Here is a 13,935-nt window from a genome sequence, read left to right as displayed (position 1 = left end):
AGTGGGCAGCCAACCCAGTCTCCTAACCGTAAAGGACATTCATAGCAACACTACGAAAAAGAAACACTACTGTTCTGACCCAGAAAAGTGAAATGTAAAACATAAAATACACAGGTTCTAACTAAGAGGCAGACAGACCGGGCACGGTGGCTCACGCCTGTAATCCCAACCCCTTGGAAGGCCAAGGCGGGTGGATCACTTGAGGTCACGAGTTTGAGACCAGCCTGGTCAACATGGTGAAACCCCATCTCTACTAAAAATGCAAAAATTACCCGGATGTGGTGGCGGGCACCTGTAATCCCAGCTACTTAGGAGGCTGAAGCAGGAGAATTGCTTAAACCTGGGAGGTGGAGGTTGCAGTGAGCCGAGATCACGCCACCGCACTCTAGCCTGGGCAACTCCTTCTCAAATAAAATAAAATAAAATAAAATAAAATAAAATAAAATAAAAGGCAGAGAAACAAAGGAGATTTCCTCTGATCTTAAAAACAGAAGTATTTGTTTCACAGCGTGGATAATTGAAGATCTGCATAGAAATCACCTAGGGTCCCGCCCTCCCTCACAACAGACTGGGATAGAGGGAAGGAGGGCAGGAGGTGGGCCCCTTGTCCACGAGAGCCTCCTCCCACCCCATCCCCTTCCTCAGGAGGGCGGCCTGCCCAGTGCAGGCTCCCTTCTCCCCAGGTAAGACCCTGGCGTCTCTACAGGAACACCCACCTCCCTTCCCTGCAATCCACTCCAGCTGCTCACGGCCAGTCAGGGGGGGCGCTCTTCAGAGAGGAGCAAACGGTTTGGAGGACAGCCTGAACTCCAACGTCCCAGGTGTGGCTTGCCAGGAAGCACAGAGGAAGGATGCAGGTCCCCAGAAGGAGGAGGCGCAGGAGGACGATGAGAGAGAAGAGAGAGAGACAAGAGAGGCAGACTGCCCAGCCGGGGGCTGAGCACAGGATCTGGCTGAGGCCCCCTGGGGAGGGGCAGAGGCAAACAGGCTGCTGCTTCTAGGCTGCTCGGGAAGATACAAGCTTGAAGGGGCTGCAAGGCAGGACTCACTGAGGAGCAGTCATGTGGATGCCACGCCTCTCACATGGCACACACTGACAACATGCAACTCACATGCAACACAACACAACACGCATGTACAATGGGCTTATACAACACTGACAACACACACTGCACACAAACACACACAACCTATACAACACATACCCAATACATGTGACTCACAACACAATGTGCATTTATAACACACTCATACGACACATAACCAATACATGCAACTCACAACACAACATGTGCGTACAACACACTCATACACACATACAGCACACGTAACTTACATACAACACAACACGCACGTACAATGCACTCATACAGCACACACAACACACAACTCACATACAACACGCACATGCAACACACTCATACAACACACAACACTCATACAACACACAACACACGTAACTCACAACACAACATGCACACACAACACTCATACAACATACATACAATACATGCAACTCACAACATACACACACAACACACTCATACAGCTCACGTACAACACATGCAACTCACGTTCAACACAACATGCACGTACAACACACACAACACACGCAACTCAACACAACATTCACGTACAACACACTCATGCAACACAACACTCATACAACGTACACACAATACATGCAACTCATAACACAACATACACATACAATACACTCATACAACACATACAACACATGCAACTCACGCATAACACAGCATGCACGTACAACACACTCATACAACATATAACACATACAACATGCACACAACACACGCAACTCAACACAAATACATGTACAATTCACTCACAACACACAACACTCATACAACACACAACACATGCAACCCATAAACACATGTACAACACACTCATACAACACACAACACTCATACATCACACACAATACATGCAACTCATATACGACATACACATACACACATACAACACACAACACTCATACAACATACAAAGCATGCAACTCACAAATACACGCACAACACACTCATACAACACACAACACTCAAACGTACAATAAGTGCAACTCAACACAATATGCACATACAACACACATACAACCCATGCAACTCACATACAACACAACACACTCATACAACACATTCATACAACACACACTATACAGATTCTAAGTATGAAATAGAAAACAGCACACTCACAGTTTCTAAATTTGATGAAAACTTTTTTCAAGAAAGTCGTCCAACATCCAAACTGGTACCATGTCCTCATTTTCAGTTGCTGTTCAGATTCAAGCATTTTTATCATCTACTCTATGAATTATAATAATACAGCATAAACCCATTTTTCATTTTACACCCACTTTGCTGTGGGGTGCTCCAAAACAGGGGCCAGGAGCCTCAGAGTCGTCCCTCGGAACAAAACACAACCGACACTCAGAGGCCAGGAAGGGAACTCGGGGGGTGACACACACTCTCTCATCTGCAGAGCTCTGCTTCAAATACTTTACACGTAACCAGGCTGGAACGGGTTGGTGAGGGTACAGACATGGCAAACTGAGAAGAAACTGGCAGGTGGAGAAAGATCAGTCAAAATCCAAGGAAAAATGCTGAACATTTTCCACAAATAGTTCACACAACAGATGATACTCAGGCTACTGAAAGTTTATTGAGAGGGGTCTTGCTCCAAAGAAAAAGTTCTCTCCCAAAGTTATCAAAGATTCACAGCAGGCACCTGCCCCCAACACACCATCTTCCGAGGGCCTAGGAGTCAAAAAGAAGGTAAGACAGTAGTAAGGGTACAGGGAGAGGAGAGCGGGAGGGGACCGAGAACTCGGAACCAAGAGATGGGCGGACACTGAATGCCTGACTCCAAGGTTATCACCCCAGAAAACAAGTCTGTTTAAGTCCGTAGTAACAGTGTTAGTACTTTCACTGAACCTGCACTCAACACTGGAGAACCTCCCTGTGTTATAAAGACGATCTGAAAAATAACATTAATTCACAATGTAGAGTGATGATTCAGCCACAGAAAATAAAACTGACATAATCCACTACAAGTCACACTATGTCTGTCTTTAAGACTGGTTTATGATGCAGAAAAGAGGCAGTTTGAGATCTAAAATACTTAAACTGGCAAACACCTTGTTTCCCTGAATTCTCACAACCGTGGCACCAGCTAGAGTAAGACAGAGTGGTTTTCAGAGCTTCCAGAACAGCAGAACAGATCAATCATAAATATGCAAAAGTGATCTGAAAACAGAATTAATTAATATTCCACGTTTTGGCTTAAACTAGTCATGTGATTTCCAATAAGTGGGAAACATTCACACCGATTTTTATAAGAAAGTTCAATGTGAACACATAGTACAGAACATTGCCTTTGTTTTGGAATTTATTTATTTAATATGATAATTTCATTTGTATTTAGTTATTCTTGATGTTGAATGCTCATCTTTATTAATGATGAGCTACCCATTTTCTGACTGAGGAAACAGAAAGTTGTCACTGCCTAACAGCAATACTCAAAACAGCCTGTATGAAAGGAAAAGGTATATCTGTGTGCACACAGATGCATACACATGCATACACGTACCTATACATGTACACACGCGTGTACATATGTGCATACACATACACACATACACATGTGTGCATGAGCACACATGCATGCACACATATACACATACATGCATACACACGCATATGCACATACACGTACACTCATATACACACGTACACATGCACACACATACATGCATATACACGTGCACATGGACACGTGGACACGCACATACACACGCATACACACATGCACACACATGCATGCGTACATGCATACGTAAGTATCATCTCAGGTACGTGGATTCAAAATTCTGATGCAAACAAGAATAATTACAAAACAAGGTAGGGTGTCAACAAGTGAGAATTGAGATGAAAGTTCTGATATGTTCCAGAGACGATACGGGAGGTCGTCACATCACATAAATATCTTACCCATTTTAAACGTGACAATTCCTGCCAACATCGGCCTGGATTAAGATGATTTCATTGACATAAGGAACAGAAAATATAGTATTTATTCTAATGAGATTCTGTAATCATTACATTATTTTCACAATTATAAGTAATCACTAAATAACTTCCTCCCAAGGGTCTAAAAATAAAAATAAGATAACAAAAGAAAGTCACAGTCCTGAGAGCTTTATCATGCAAATCACAACTGTGAAAATCAAGCATGTTTTTGAGACTATGCCCTCCTCAAATATCCTTCCTGGAATTTTGTACCAGTAATGGCTGGTAATTAATTGTTATACCAGCTGGAAAGTATATCATTGGGGGTACGTGAAGTAAACATGTAAAGAGAAATGAACACACACACTTGAACCCAGGCCTCATTTCACAACTGTTTCCTACTTTCGATTTGCTTAGTTTACCTCATGAGGTACCTCGAGGAGAGAAAGCAGAGCTGGGATCTGCCCCGAGGCTGCTTCGGGAAGAGCTGGGTGGGCACCAAGACCCTCAGACCGAGGGCTGAGCTGCGTGGCTATGACCCCATCACTGCAGCTCCCCAAGCGTGTGTCCCTGTGTGTCACGCAAACCCCTGCCACACAGGTGACACACGCCACACGCCTGACACAGGCTCAGCACACAGGGAGCGATCAGTAAGTGGTGACTAGAGAGAAGTGACGGCCTTCAGCGTGGATGGAGAAAACAGGCCACAGACTCACAGAGGAAACGCCACAGATCCACAGACGGAGAAAACACCACAGACGCACGGACGGAGGAAACACCACAGACGCATGGAGGGAAGAAAAGTGCCACAGACGCACGGAGGGAGGAAAAGTGCCACAGACGCAGGGACGAAAGAAACGCCACTGACGCACGGATGGAAGAAACGCCACAGACGCATGGACGGAGAAAACGTGCCACAGAGGCACACACGGAGAAAACAGTCCACAGATGCACGAACAGAGGAAACGCCACAGACGCACGGACGGAGGAAACAGGGCAGAGACGCCTATACACCAGTGTGGAACGTCGGACAGGAACGTCCCGGCCATGCACTGTCCACTCCCCCTAGAGACTTCCCACCCCAGAGCACTCAGGATGGCTGTGGAGCGCCTGCCACGCACCCCAGAGGCGAAGCTGGGGAGCCAGAGATGAGCAGGTTCACGTCCATCAAATGCAGCTGCAATCCCTGTAATAACTGGAGGTCACTATTAAACAGAAGGGCACTTCACTTGGAATAAAAGCACTCTGCATAAAAGAACTAAAGATTGGCTGGAGACAGCTTAGAAACCGTCACCATTATTCTTGTTAGTGACAGCGAAGCTTCAAGAGTGGTCACTTTTCCTGTAGAAATCCCACAGAGGTGATTCCTGGAACTCATTTAGAATATTTCTTTCCCAGAAACCACACAACCAAGAACTTAATAGTGCCGTCTCTTGACCAGAAAGATTCAGATTTCTGATGAAACTAAACCCTGTCCAGCCTCCTGATTCTAGAAGATGCTGTACAGAAAAGCTAACTCAAAGGGGTCTCATTTCTTTTGTCATCCACGACACATAAAAAATTTTTTTAAATATACAAAAAATGTAGGAATTGTACAGTGAATACCCATGTGTCTACCCCCTGGATCACAGACTAGATTTAAATGTAAAGTTCTAAAGGTTCCCAGCTAAGGAAATGTGCAGTGTAAGCCTCTACCTGGTTAGAACCAAGGGGAATGGAATGAGCTTTCCCCAGCCTTGCTGCTCAGCTGGGAGGGGCTGCCACAGCTCAGCCACCCCACCCCAGAGCACCCAGGATGGCTGTGGAGTTCCTGCCACCCACCCCAGAGGTGAGGCTGGATCCCCATTCGCGGTGTTAAGAATGAGCCAGCCTTTAGAGGCCATGTGGTCTATACTTGAATAGAAAATGTTCCAGGAAACTAAAGATTCCAATGCGTGCACTGAATTCCTAACCATTTGAAACCCAGGCTCCTCATCTATACACGAAGAACAACGCTCTCTCCTGGGAAAGCATTTCAGAAGGACGAAAAAGGATCCACATGAGAGCAGCTGAAAACTACAAGGCATCATGCAATTATAAGCCTTTTTCTATATCTTTGTTTCAAGGAATGTCAGCATTCTAAATATTGCAGTTCATCCCACATCACCTTTCAGGAGCAAATCATAACGATCAAAAGTATCAGCAGAATCACTACCAGCTCAGTCGCCATGTGCTTCTTCTTCCTGCATGACAATTCCTGCAGAACGATGGGACCATCCAAGAATGGCTCCCTGCCATCATGTGCCCATTCTCCTTCCCCAGGGGGCTATTCCTGTACTCACGGGGCATGGGAAACCTGTATAACGCCACCAGAAAGTCCTTGTTTGACTTACACACTTCCCAGAAGGGCTGATTTTATCCAGAATCCTAACTGTGTCAAACACTAAACCTAAGAAATCATCAAGAAACCAAGGAAATGTAAGGCCATGTCCTGCCCCGGGTGCATGGCTACTAGGGGAGAAATAGAAAATGAGACATGAAAGGAAACTTTTAAGATATTCAGACCATCACTGGATGATTCCAGGAACCCATTACAGATCATTGCTGTTCCTAATAACAGGAAAGAAATTCTAAAATCCCAACAGGCATGGTGAGTCCCTCACTTGCATGAAGTCAAAATAATAATCCATCACTCTCTTCAAAAGGACAAAAGAAAAACTCTACTTCCTCTTCATATTAATTTGTGTACAAGCGACTTAAGTGAGAAAATCTTAATGTCTGGACTGTGATATCAATAGCAAAATAATCCCAAGATTCCCAATTAAAAGATAGAGACGGCCTGAATGAATTTAAAACAAGAAAAACCGACTATATGCTGCCTACAAAAAACACAGTTCAGCTGCAAAGACACACATAGACTAAATGTGAAGGGATGGAAAAACACATTCCACATTAATGGAAATCAAAGGTAAGCAAGAGTAGCCATATTTATTTCAGATCAATCACAATTTAAGTCAAAAACTGTAAAAAGGAGAAAAAAAGGTAATTATATAATAAAGAGATCAAAATAGCAAAAGGATATAACAATTACGAGTATATGTGCACCCAACAACAAAGCACTCAGATATATAAAGCAAATATTAGTAGATCTAAATGGAGAGAGAGGTCGGGCGCGGTGCCTCACGCCCATAATCCCAGCATTTTGGGAGGGATGTGGAGGCAGGTGGATCACCTGAGGTCAGGAGTTTAAGACCAGCCTGGCCAATATGGTGAAACCCTGTCTCTACTAATACAAAAAATTAGCCCAGCATGGTGGCACATGCCTGTAATCCCAGCTACTTGGGAGGCTGAGGCAGGAGAATCACTTGAACTCAGGAGGTGGAGGTTGCAATGAGTTGAGATTGCACCTCTGCCCTCCAGCCTAGGCAACAAGAGCAAAACTCTGTCTCAAATAAATTTATATATACATATATATGTATAGAGAGAGACAGGGAGACACCAACACAACAATAGTAGGAGCTTCAAAATCCCACTGTCAGTACTGGAGGTCATCTAGACAAAAAATAACAACAAAACATCAAATTTAAAGTCCAGTGTAGACCAAATGGACCTAACAGACATTTACAGAACATTTCATCCAACAGATACAAAATGCACATTCTTCTCAGCACATGGAATATTCTCTAGAATCCACCACATGTTAGGCTACAAAAGAATTCTCAATACATTTTTTCTAAAATTGAAATAACATCTAGGATATTCTCAGACTCTAACAGAATAAAGCTATAAATCAACAACAAGGAACAGACACTTCTCAAAAGAAGACATTTATGCAGCCAATAGAGACATGAAAAAATGCTCATAATATAGAATGAGACCACCACTTCTCCTGTTGTCTTTCCCAGCTTTTCCCCGTCTCCCCTTTTCCCTAGTTTATAAGACAGGAGAAGGGGGAGAAAACAAAAAGTTAGAAAGAAACAGAAGGAAGATAAATAGCTAGAGGACCTTGGCACCACCACCTGGCCCTGGTGGTTAAAATAATAATAATAATATTAACCCCTGACCAAAACTACTAGTGTTATCTGTAAATTCCAGACATTGTTTGAGAAAGCAGTGTAAAACGTTTTGTTCTGTTAGCTGATACATGTAGCCTCCCATCATGTTTTGTCTGAGGCTAGTCCTGCTACAATAATCACTCGCCATCAGAGAAATGCAAATCAAAACCACAATGAGATACCATCTCACACCAGTTAGAATGGTGATCATTAAAAAGTCAGGAAACAACAGGTGCTGGAGAGGATGTGGAGAAATAGGAACACTTTTACACTGTTGGTGGGACGGTAAACTAGTTCAACCATTGTGGAAGACAGTGTGGTCATTCCTCAAGGATCTAGTACTAGAAATACCATTTGACCCAGCCATCCCAATACTGGGTATATACCCAAAGGATTATAAATCATGCTGCTATAAAGACACATGCACACGTATGTTTATTGCGGCACTATTCACAACAGCAAAGACTTGGAACTAACCCAAATGTCCATCAATGACAGACTGGATTAAGAAAATGTGGCACATATACACCATGGTATACTATGCAGCCATAAAAAAGGATGAGTTCATGTCCTTTGTAGGGACATGGATGCAGCTGGAAACCATCATTCTCAGCAAACTATCGCAAGGACAGAAAACTAAACACCGCATGTTCTCACTCATAGGTGGGAAATGAACAGTGAGATCACTTGGACACAGGAAAGGAAACATCACACACTGGGGCCTGTTGTGGGGAGGGGGGAGGAGGGAGGGGGGAGGGATAACATTAGGAGATATACCTAATGTAAATGATGAGTTAATGCGTGCAGCATACCAACTTGGCACGCGAATACATATGTAATAAACCCGCACATTGTGAACATGTACCCTAGAACACAAAGTTTAATTTTAAAAAAAATCAACAACGAGGAGAACTTTCAAAACTGTATGAATACATAGAAATTAAACAATATGCCCTTGAATAGCCAATGGGTCAATGAAGAAATGAAGAAGGAAATTTAAAAATTTCTGGAAATAAATGAAAACAGAAACACAACATATCAAAGTTTATGGTATACAGCAAAAGCAGTATTAAGAGGAAAGTTTATAACAATAAACTCCTACATTTAAAAAACAGATTTAAAATAAACAACCTAACAACGAACTGCAATGAGCTAGAAGAGCAAGAACAAATCAAATCCAAAAGTGGTAGAAGAAAAGACATAACAAAGATCAAAGAGGAACTAAATAAACTTGAAACTAACAAATATAAAAATGAAGAAAAAAATGTTGGTTTTTTGAAAAGATAAATAAAATAGACAAACCATTAGCTACACTAAGCAAACAAAAAGAAATCCGAAAGAAATAAAATTAGAAACAGAAAAGGAGAATGACAGTTGATACCACAGAAATACAAGGGATCATTACAGACTATTTTGAACAACTATATGTCAACAGATTGGAAAACCTAGAAGAAATGGATAAATTCCCGGACACGTACAACCTACCAAGATGGAACCAAGAAGAAACGGAAATCCTAAAACAGACCAATAATGAGTAACATGTATGACTAAGTAATAATAAAAAGTCTCCCAACAAAGAAAAGCCCAGAACTAGGTGACTTCGCAGCTGAATTCTACACATTTTTGTTTCAATTCTTCTCAAACTATTCCAAAAGTATTGAAGAGGAGGGAATCCTGCCAAGTTCATTCTTCAAGACCAGCATTACCCTGATACCAAAATAAGACAAGGACACAATAAAAAGAGAAAACTATAGGTCAATATCCCTGATGAACACAGATGCAAAAATCCTCAACAAAATACTAACAAACTGAATCCAACAGCAAATCAAAAAGATTATACACCATGATCAAGTGGGATTTATCCCAGGATGCAAGGATTGCTGAACAAACACAAATCAATAATCATGCTACATCACATCAACAGAATTAAGGACAAAAACCATAATATCATTTCGATAGATACAGAAAAAGCATTTGATAAAATTCAACGCTGCTTCATGATAGAAAGTCTCAACAAAAGAGGCACTGAAGGAAAAATACCTCAACACAATAAAGGCCATATGTGACAAACCCACAGCTAACATAATGGGGAATGGGGAAACACTAAGAGCTTTTTCTCTGAGATCTGTAACAAGACAAGGACGCCCACTTGTGCCACGCCTATTCAACACAGCACTGAACGTCCTAGTCAAGAGCAGTCAGGCAAGAGAAAGAAATCAAGGGCACCCAAAGTAGAAAGGAGGCACTCTAATTGTCTGTTTTCAGACAATGTGCTCTTATATATTAAAAAAAAAAAAAAAAAAAAAAAAGACTCCAGCAAAAATCTCTTTGAACTGATAAACAAATTCAGTAAAGTTACAGAATACAAAATCAACATATAAAAATCAGTAGCATTTCTATAGACCAACAATGAGCCAGTGAAAAAAGAAATCAAGAAAGCAATCCCATTTAACTACAAAAATATAAAATAAAAATAAAAATACCTCAGAAGAAATCTAACCAAGAAGGTTAAAGATCTCTATGAGGAAAACGATATTCTACCCTCGGAAGGTAGAACAGTGGCTTCTAGAGACAGGAAAGGGCGGCGGGAAGGCAGAAAGGGAGAGGTTATCTAATGGATACAAAATTACATCTAGATAGTAAAAATAAGGGTTAGTGTGCTATAGCCTTGTAGGGTGACTATAGTTTACAATTTATTGTATATTTTCAAGCAGCTAGAAGAGAGGATTTTAAATATTCCCAGCATTAAGAAATGACAAATGTTTGAGATGATGGACATGCTAATTACCCTGAGTTGCTAATTACACACGAAAAACATGTATTGAAATATCATACTGTATCCCATGGATATGTACTATAATGTGTCCATTAAAAATAATAATTGTTAAAAACCCAAGGGTCATTTCTCATGTGTCCTATGTCAGTGTTGTGGTCCATTGGTGGAGACCCAGCCATTTGCAAGTAAGACTATAGTCACTTGAGCTGAAAGCAAATGAATCGTCACAAAAATTACCACTGGCACCGAGTCTTCTTTCCAGAATTTCCTGCCCACAGCACTGCCACAGTCACTGTGGGCAGGAAAGACACACTAGCACCCAAGTTTCAACCCCAGTACAGTTGATGCTTTTATTTCTCTGGTTTGGAATAGGTGTGTGTTCATAATTTACGTTTACTCCAACTGTCCCCTTGCTTAAATAGCTTCTTAAGGATAACTTCCTCTTACTAAATCCCAACAGCTTCTGAGCATCCGTTATATTCTCCAAAGTAAATAAAAAGAGAAAACGTGTTGAAAGCCTGATAATGTTCACTTAAGAATCCAGCATGATGTACAGCTTGAAATGACTACTCCACCTTGTTCCTTTACATGACTTTTAAAGTAGCCCCAGTTATTATACATAATTGAGGTCATAATTTCTGCAATACCATTAGGTCCACGAACGGTAGGGCCAGAGGACTTCAAAGTCTGTCTCCGATTTTTTTTTTTAAAAAAGGGAAAGCTCATGAGAGTAGGTAATGAAAATAAATATTCACACAACTCGGAACAGGGGATGGTGAAACATAAAACTCCAGCCTGGCACAGGTGTCCAGCCAGTGAGGGTGGGGACACAGACTCATAGGGTCCCCACAATCCCTCAAAAATGCCACAGACAGGTGGGTGGCCTGAGACAGAGCCAGGCTCCGAATTCCGGGAGCTGTCTGGCTCATGTGCACCTCATGTGGTCCACACTGCACGAGGATGCCCAACGTCACCAGTCCCGGTGCAGAACACAAGAATGCCCCATGGCATGAGCCCCCGCTGCACAGCATAGCCCGAAGGTGCCAGCTCAGACTCCTACACACGCTGGTCACCAAGGCACTGCCCTCCAGGAAGGAGGACCCCAGAGGTCGTGGCAGGGTGAGGTTCTGCTCTTCATCATCCGCGAGCAGAGGGGAAAGTCCCAGCAGACATTTGGGGAGCCTCTACACGTGGTTCTGGGACTCTGAGTGGAGGTTCAAAGATGTCCCCAGGTACGCCAGACTCAAACCTAAAAAAGACCCATTCTTCCAGATATGCCCAGACTGGAACCTATATAGGCCATCCTTCCTAGCTTTTCTCTGGAAAACCAGGCTTAAAAGAGTATCGACTAAAAGGGGCCACCAGGAAGACAGAAGTCCTATCTTTAAAAAAAGATTTTTTTTTTTTTTTTTTTTTTTTTTTAAAAGAGGCACTGAGGCTCTGACCCATCTGAGCACAGAGTACATGCTCGGCAGCCTCTGTCAGAGCAGAGCAAGTACACACATGCTCTCCATGCCCTGTGCTCCCAGCACCCGTGCTCCCCGCACCCATGCTTCACACGCCCGTGCTCCCCGCACCCGTCCTCTCCACGCCCATGCTCCCTACACCTATCTGTGCTCCCCATGCCTATGCTCCCTGCAGCCGTGCTCCCCGCACTGTGCTCCCTGCGCCCATGTCTGCTCCTCGAGCTCTCTTCCACTGGTTTCCTCTGTACATCCCTCTTGATAGTCACTGTCACTGTCACCTCGAATCACCTGGCTAAATGGAGGTAAAGAAAAAGTCTAGAGTAGCACATTGGAGGACAGAGTGGAAGTGGCTATTTACCAAGCAGGGCTATGAGATGAGCGCATCTGATCCCCATTAATCCTGACGGTCAGTTGATTAGCCCTGTTCAACAGCTGGGGACACTGAGGTGTGGAAGGACGGGCTTGCTTACCCCAGACGATGCTGACAGTGTGGGCCCAGCCCAGTCCCACAGCCACCGGGAGGAGGCTCCTCACTGGGCAGGCGCGGATGTGCAGCCCAGAGAACGCTTGGGACCCTGGCACAGACTCCTCAGGAAGGAAACAGAGAAAGGCCCACAGAGACTCAAGCAGCACAGAAGAAGGTCACCCACAAGTTAAAAATAGATGTTTGTGCTTTACCGTCCCAGAGTGCTAAAAATCCAACCCACTCACACGCACAGCCTGACGTGAGCCTGGCCTCCTGCAGCACTGGGCTAAGCGAGAGACGTACCTGCCTCTCTCCCGACAATAGCAAACTTGGCAGCTATTCTTCAATGTACTTGACACGCTTCTGTGAGGATTAAGCGACACTCTGTCGACACTGGCTAAGGTTAATCCTGACACAGCCAACCATCTAGATCTGCAGTGAACAAACAACTTACTTTGGATGATTCTGCCACTAACAAAGACCCTGAATCTCCCACCAAAGCTTAGTGACACGACTTACCTTTCTGTTTTCATTTCAGGTACACTGGCCCACATGATCTAATTTACCTGCTGATAATGCCTTGGAAAGACCACCAGGGGGCCCCACACCATTTTCAGCTTTAGAGGGATGTGAATTTCCCTTTGATGAGAAAGGTGATGGGGAAATAAAACAAGGATCCAAAACAGATGCCTGTGTGTTTCCTGGGAGTGATAAAGTCAGGAACTGCCTCTGTGTGTCAGGCGAGGGAATAACAGAGACAATGGCACCAACTCCTGAGACAGAAGACCTGATGCATGGTGCAGCCACCGCCTGTGGCCAAGGAAATTCCAGGGAATGTAGACCCCAGTTGTATGGTACAGCCACCATGTGCGACCACAGAAATTCCAGGAATGCAGACCCTCAGTCACATGGTACAGCCACTATCTGCAGCCACAGAAATTCCAGAGAACGCAGACCCTCAGACACATGGTACAGCCACTATCTATGGCCATGGAAATTCCAAGGAATGCAGACCCTCAGTCACATGGTACAGCCACCATATATGGCCACGGAAATTCCGAGGAATGCATACCCCAGTCGCATGGTGCAGCCACAGCCTGCAGCCACAGAAATTCTGGAGAACGCAGACCCCAGTCGCATGGTACAGCCACTACCTATGGCC

At 43.6% G+C, this 13,935-nt stretch overlaps 1 long non-coding RNA gene across 1 annotated transcript in view; it reads right to left on the bottom strand.

The window, feature by feature from the left end:
• LOC135965232 (uncharacterized) overlaps nucleotides 1–13,935 on the bottom strand; it is a 50,641-nt gene that overhangs the window by 25,337 nt on the left and 11,369 nt on the right. The gene's annotated exons all lie outside the window — the stretch shown is intronic.

Source organism: Macaca fascicularis, chromosome 10 (genome assembly GCF_037993035.2).
Source record: "Macaca fascicularis isolate 582-1 chromosome 10, T2T-MFA8v1.1".
NCBI lineage: Eukaryota > Metazoa > Chordata > Mammalia > Primates > Cercopithecidae > Macaca > Macaca fascicularis.
Note: the sequence above shows the minus strand (reverse complement) of the source record. Positions and strands in the feature narration are given on the sequence as shown.